Source organism: Elephantulus edwardii, unplaced genomic scaffold, assembly GCF_000299155.1.
Source record: "Elephantulus edwardii isolate Elephantulus edwardi_28Jun2011 unplaced genomic scaffold, EleEdw1.0 scaffold00295, whole genome shotgun sequence".
Classification (NCBI taxonomy): domain Eukaryota; kingdom Metazoa; phylum Chordata; class Mammalia; order Macroscelidea; family Macroscelididae; genus Elephantulus; species Elephantulus edwardii.
The window spans coordinates 2,590,991-2,598,346 of record NW_006400045.1 but is presented as its reverse complement, the minus strand read 5'-3'; positions in this window follow the sequence as shown (position 1 = coordinate 2,598,346).

Sequence of the window (7,356 nt, the reverse complement as noted above, 5' to 3'; positions counted from 1 at the left end):
GTGATGTGTATTATGTGAGGGTAGGGGTCTGGGGGATGCACATGAATGAATGAAGCAAAACTTATTTTGTTGTAAACTTTCATTCAAATCACTATGGGTTTTTTTTATTTTATAATTGTTTTCTTACTAAGTTCATATACATTGCTTTTCACACTGGATCTTTCTCATTTCCTTTACCTACTCCTCCTTCCACCCATCAAACTGTGCAACCCTATAAATAACTCTACCATTCTTCATCCATCCCTCTGCTTCCCCCACACTGATTGCCTCTTCGTGCACATTCTATAATATTGTTCTTATATAGTATTTCTCTTTATGGAATTAAGTTAGTTCACTTAGCATCATGCTTTCCAGTATCTCCCAAGTTAAGTAGTGATTTACAAAATCATTGCTTCTGCATGTTGCTTAGTATTCCATCATGTGAATGTATTATAATTTCTTAATCAATTTGCTTGTGGTTGGACATTTGAGCTGTTTCCATGTTCTTGTGATGATGAATAACACTGCTATAAACATTGGTGTACAAATCTCCGTTTGACCCTCAATTCTCATTTTCTTGGGGTATATTCCAAACAGTAGAATAGCTAGCTGGACCATGCTTTAGTTGGAAAAAATGTAACTCTTGGCAAATCTTCAAAAAACATTCTCTTTTTAGAGGAGTAACATCCTCTATGCCTACAGTACTCCCCACCCCCCCCATGAAAACAGAAAGCATGCCATATTATCTACACTGTGTAATTGATTTAGTTTCTTCTCTCTTTCAGAGCTGTCTTGCTTATTTTTAAAATTATTGTTGTTCTTGTTATGTGCTGTCAAGCTACAAAGAGCTCATAACGATCCTATGCATAATACCTCTGAACTCTGCCCTTCCCTAAGCCAATCTCACTGTCTCTGATGCATGCACTCACATTATTACAGTTATTGTGTCAATCCGTCTTATCTGGGCTCTTCTTCTCCTGTACTGTCTCTCCACCCTTTCTAGCATGATGTGTCCTGTCCTCATGTCCAAAGTATGTGAGATATAGATTAAAAATCCTTGCCTCCAAGGAGAAGTTTTATTTCACTCTATCCAGGACAGACCTGTTAATTCTCTTGGTGATATATGTTATGTCCAACACTCTTTCCCAGCACAACTCAAAGGCATAAATTATTCTTCTCTCATATTTGGTCATTGTCCAGCTCTCTCATGCATAGCAAGTAAAAGTGAAGACCATGGACTCGATCAAGTTCACCTTAGTCTCTAGACTGACATCATGGCTCTTTTGCACTCTGGAGAGTTTCCTGACAGCAGATTTTTCTAATACAATTCATCTTTGTTGTTATTGTTATTTTTATTTGTGGTTCTTTTTTAATGACATCTCAACATCCCTATATTTTTTAATTTTTAAAATATTATTCTGATTTATTTACAAAATTTGAATACATTATTTTTCACAAAAGCCACCCATCAAATTATACAACCCTATGATTAACACTCTACCCTCCCCATCCTCGCCTTTCTACTTCCACCCTTACCTCCACCTTGGATCATCATACTCACTCTACAATGATGGTTTTCTATAGTGTTTGTCTTTGTGTAACTGGGTTAGTTCATTCAGCATAATGCTATCCAGTCCCTTCCAAGGTAGGTAACGTACAAAATGATAGCTCCTGCATGTTGCATAGTATTCCATTATATAAATGTACCACAATTTCTCAATCCATTCACTTGTGGTTGGATATCTGAGCTATTTCCATGTTCTTGTGATGGTGAATAATGATGCTGTGAACATTGGTGTACAAGTTTTCATTTGAGTCTCAGTTCACAATTCATCTTTTGATTTTCTTACTACTGATCCCATGAGTGTTGATTGTGGAACCAAACAAGCTGAACTTGATAATCATGTCAATATCTTCTCCATTTATCATGATGCTGCCAATTTGCTTAATTTTTTATTATATGAACTTCCAAGAACACTCATCAAACTTTTCATACAGAAGATAACTAAATAATTTATACCTAAAGAGTCTTTGAGTCTCTCAAAATCTTTTTTCCCCCATGAATTCTGGAAAGTTTTTATCATCATGCAATTGTTATTGATGTACTAAAACTAAGACACAGTTTTATCATGATGAAGCAATGATGTAATCAATTCCCAAAGTTACATATACACCTTAAATAAAATTTTCAATACAAAATAAATTTTGCCCTTAATTTTCTTTCTCTCAAACACTGAAAAAGCCTTACAAGGTAGTATTCTACTTTATCCTGATAAACAAAATATATTGAAGAGTAATGATGTCAGCTTGAGGACTAAGGAACATCTGATTCAGGCCATAGTCTTTCTGATTATTTGCTATGTATCTGAGAGCTGGACAATGAATAGGGATGACAGAAGAAGAATGGATGCCTTTGAGCTGTGGTGTTGGAGAAGAGCACTGAAAGTCTATCTCATAGATGACCAGGAGAACAAACTTATGTGTTTAAGAGGGTACAGTTGAAGTGCTCTTTGGAGGCAAGAATGATAAGGCTTCTTTACATACTTTGGACATGTTTCTAGGAAGGGCTGTTCTTTGGAGAAGGGCATGATGCTAGGAAAGTGGTGGATCAGCAAAGAAGAGGAAGAACTTCAACCAGGTGGATTGACATTGACTGCTGGGACGGACGTTTGTGTGTCAGGATGCATGAGGATGGTGCAAGACAGAACAGGGTATAGACCTTTTGTTCATAGGGTCCCTAAGAGTCGTACTCAACTCAGTGGCACCTAAGCACATCAAACAAAAAAAAACTTAAATATGCCTAATCTACAGATTGCTTGGGCAATGCTTGAGGAGAATATCATGTTTTTGAAATATAGTAAATTACTTCCTATTGGATTAAAAATATTGGCATATGTGTAAAATAGCTATGCATGGCATATAAAGAAGTGATAAAAATAAAGCTAAGTCTCACTATAGGCCCAACTGTTTACTAAGCACTTTACATGTACAGCTCATTTTAAAATAATATGAACTTGATTCTGCAAATGCAGATTCATATTACAATGAGAAAAGGATGAAGGTACATAATAAAGATTTAGAGGAGTATGAAACTGAAGAATTCCTTGGTGCTTGTGAATAGACCTTTTTCTTTCCACAATAGAATTTGTATTTCTTTCCTCTGTAGCAACTTCCTCAAGATGTCAACCTCAACTTCTGAGATAGTTGGTCCAAAAGGATCAGGGTTTTGTCATTGATGATTTGTCTCTGTGTTTTTTAGTACTTTCATCACTGAGTCAGCAGTAAATAAATGCCTGTCACAGATCATCCAAATTCCTGTTCTTTGCCTCGTAAAATATTTGTAGAGCTGTTTTTCCTCAATTGTTCAGTCAGAACAAAGTGCTTGCTAATTGAACCGGATATTCTTAAGGAGACATAGTCAAGAATATTCTCAGGTTAAGGAAATCAATTTACTATGCTTGGACCAGGAAGAAGTTCTCCAAACAGAGCAAGGAAACACTGTATCATTCAAAATCAGGAGAGGAGTGCATCAGTAATGTGTTCTATTCTGCATACCTTTTCAATCTATGTGCAAACCAGATCATTTGGGAGGCTGGATTTTATGAGGAGGAATGTGGTATCAAATTGGGAGGAAAACTCATAAAACTGCATTATGCTGATGACACAACTTTGCTTGTTGAAACTAAGGAGGACCTAAGATGTTTGCTACAGAAGGTTATAGTTTTCAATATGGATTGAAGATCAACATCAAGAAGAAAAAGAATCTCACCAGTAGGCCAATTGGCAGCACCATGATTCATGGAGAAGAGGTTAAGGTTGTTAATAATTTCAGCTCGTCTAGTTCCACAACCAACATTCTTGGCAAAAGCAGTTAGAACATCAAAAGACATATTGATTTGGAAAGATGTGCTTCGAGGGACCTCTCCAAAGTCCTAAACAACAATGACAGCAGTCTAGAGACTGAAGTGTCATGATCTGGGCCATAGTCTTTGCAATTACTTGTTACACATCAGAGAGCTGGACAATGACTAAGGATAACATATGAATGCCTTTGAAGTGGTGCTGGAGAAGATTCTTGAACATACCATGGACCACCAAGAGAACAAACAGGTTTGTTTTGGAGAGGGTGAAACCAAGTTTCTTCTTGGAGGCAAGGATTTTGAAATTCCATATCACATATTTTTGGCATATGGTCCAGAATGATCAGTCAGTCCTTGGAGAAAGACATCATGTTTGGAAAGGCTGAGGAACAATACAGGAGAGGAAGACTAGATGAGATGAATTGACACAGTAACTGTGGTAATGGAAGTAGGTGTGTCAGAGTCAGTGAAAGTGGTTTAGTATAGGGTAGGATTCAGAGCAATTGTACATAGACGAGTAACTAGGTGGCACAGAACAACAAACAGCAAAGTATATCAACAACCCTGTTTCCATTTAGCCTGCCTCTAGCTTCCCATGCCAATAACCTAAGATTTCAATATCAAATTTCCCCTGTCTCCTGCTAGCTTTTGAGTCTCTGCTAAACTCAGATGATGGTAGTTGACTCCCTTGTTATATGATAAACTAAAAGAAATATTATGTTCATTCCAATTTGAGTAGCCTTCATTTATTTCCTTACTCATAAGAGCTCTATAAGTTAAATACTTTAACAATTAAAAAACCTGAGAAACAAAGATTACGTAAATTATCTAAATTCACAAGAGCTGGGATTATAAGAACTAAGGTCTGAAACCAGTCTGTTTGACTCTGGTTTTGACCCTATAGCCCATTTTAGCTGTACTTTTGAAATAGTGTTTAATGTAAATTTAGAGCATGCATAGTTGAACTGTACTTGGACCTTGAAACTTCAGACAATTAAGAAAGTTAAAGAAGTATTTCTACTGTTTAGGACCCAGGAAGTAGAATGCTGCAAATAGCTACTCTTATCATATTTAGATAGATTCCTGCTTGTCTACTTGTTTGATTATAACAAAGTCAGACACCTACTCGCTGTTGTCAAATTGGTTGCAATTCTAAGTGAACCTACAGGACAGTGTGGATCTGCCTCACATGTTTAGCTCAGATTACTACATCTAATTCCTATGAAGTCCATTGTTTTTCCATGAACAGGCTGGTAGCTTTGAAAGCCCACTTTCTGGTTAGCATCCAGGTGTTTTAACCACTGAGCCACCAGTGTTCTTCAGGCAAGGCATACTGTTGTGTTTAATTGGCATCGAGTCAGAACTGACTCATAGCTCACCCTCCAGTGGTTTTCAGAGGCAGTAAATAGAAGAAGATGCTTGCCCAGTTTTCTTCTTCAGAGCACCTGGTAGATTCAGACTGTATAACTTTGCTTTGGCAGTGTAATTCCTTACTACTTTGAGGCCACCAGCTGCTCCACAGAAGGAGGGGAAATCTCATCCTGTGCAATTAACTGATTCTGAAAACCTGCCAGAGGGTCAGGTTTGGTTGGTTTTGACTCTAGAGTAAACAACAACAAGCCACCATAGAGAGCTCTGGTGGCTTAGTGGTAAGAAGTTACACTGCAATCTGAAAGGCATGCAGTTCAAGTCGACTGCTCTGGGAGAAGGATAGACAATCTTCTCCCCTGTGATTTACTGCCTCTGAAAATTTGTTGGAAGGTCAGCTATGCGTTGGTTCTAACTCTGTGACGCACAACAACAACCCACCATAGCTCCCCACCAGGCAGGCATAGAACTTTTATATTTCCATGCATTACCTTACAAGGTATCTGTTGAGCTGTTCCTCTCATTGATCAATTAGAATATTAAAGTACTTGTTAACTGATTTAATCAAACTTTGGTTGAAAGACCCTAAACTAGGGCTTTTCCCAGACCGGCCGCGACCCCGAGCAACTCACACCAGATCCACTTGCTGTAATCACAAGAAGCTTTATTGACGAAGCTTCGGGACGACTTTTATCTCACATGAGAGACAGGGAAGTTGACCCCGAGCCTCAAAAAGCAAGGGAATTTGTACTAGGTTTAGGGGTTCTTTAGTGTAGAGGTAACTCATTGGCTCTTTGGAAAAGGAGAAGTTCAATTTTAGGTCAGGTGCCTGCTGCTGACATTAGTTAAAATATGGTTCTTGCCAGTAATTGTTTCTTCAGTTTGTGGTCAGCTAGTTCCTGGAACACAAACATTCACACAAGATCAAAGGTATAGGTTCTTACAATACTGATCAAAGGTATAGGTTTTTACAATACAGATCAAAGGTATGGGTTTGGGGACACTATTATTATTTTAAATTTTCCCTTCAGGTAAAGATACCCTCCTTCCCCTAAACATCTAAGTTCCTCTCTATCTTAAACAGTCATACAATCCCTCCTTAAGAGCTCATTCAGAGTTTTGATTTACTGCTGTAGAGATCAATAACTAATCAACTGTTTTAGTATACTCCCCACTCACAGTCGTTTTATACTACTACCCATCCTCTTGTCTCCCTGCTCCACACTAAGTCTTGTTTACCAAGCTATGAAAAAAGATATCTTTCTCTGCCTAGCCTTTAAAATACTTGCAGATCTTAGTGTTAAGCGTGCATAATGTTTTCTTTATTTAAAAAATTCCTTTTTCTCATCATAGTAATTCCTTCCCATTTTTTGCAGTAAGATTCAAAAATACTGTCTTGGAGGAAAGGAGCTCTGGTGGCCTAGTGCGAAGAAAATGTACTGCAATCCAGAAGGCACATGGATTGAGGTCACCAGCTGCTCTGTGGGAGAAGGATGGGCAATCTCTTCTCTTGAGATTTACTGTCTCTGGAAATTCTCCATAGAGTCAGCTATGAGTCAGTTCTGATTCAACAGTACACAACAACAACAACAACGTACTCAAATCTTAATTTCATTGTCATGTCCAGTAAAAAAAATGTAACAGGAGTTACAACATATAATTTAAAATTTTATTGCCATCACAAGTTTAAAAATACAATGAAGTGTAATTAATTTATTTATTTCTTTTCTTTGAGGTGATATGCCTCAAATATTGTTATTTCAGCATTTAATGAATATGAATTTTACAATCTCATTATCATATTATATCTTTAAAGTCTGTGTGCAGTTTTACACATAGATAATATCTCAGTTTGTTCTTGTCACATTAAAAAAAAAGAGTGCAATACTTGGCTATGGCAGAGAACAAAACATGAGCAGATTTCCTTTCATTAGGTCTAACATTTGTTTCTTTTTCTCTTGGCTCTAACATAACGGCTGCTACTTTTTTGACTTGCCTTCTTCTTTTTCTTCTACTGCACCTCATTTGTCTATATCATTCTTCATATGCTTAAGAAACTCACCTAATGTCACTGAATTAAACATTTTTTTTCTCTTTTTCTAACTACATGAGTGTCTGAGATTTCTGATTGTAAAAAATAGTAACATTT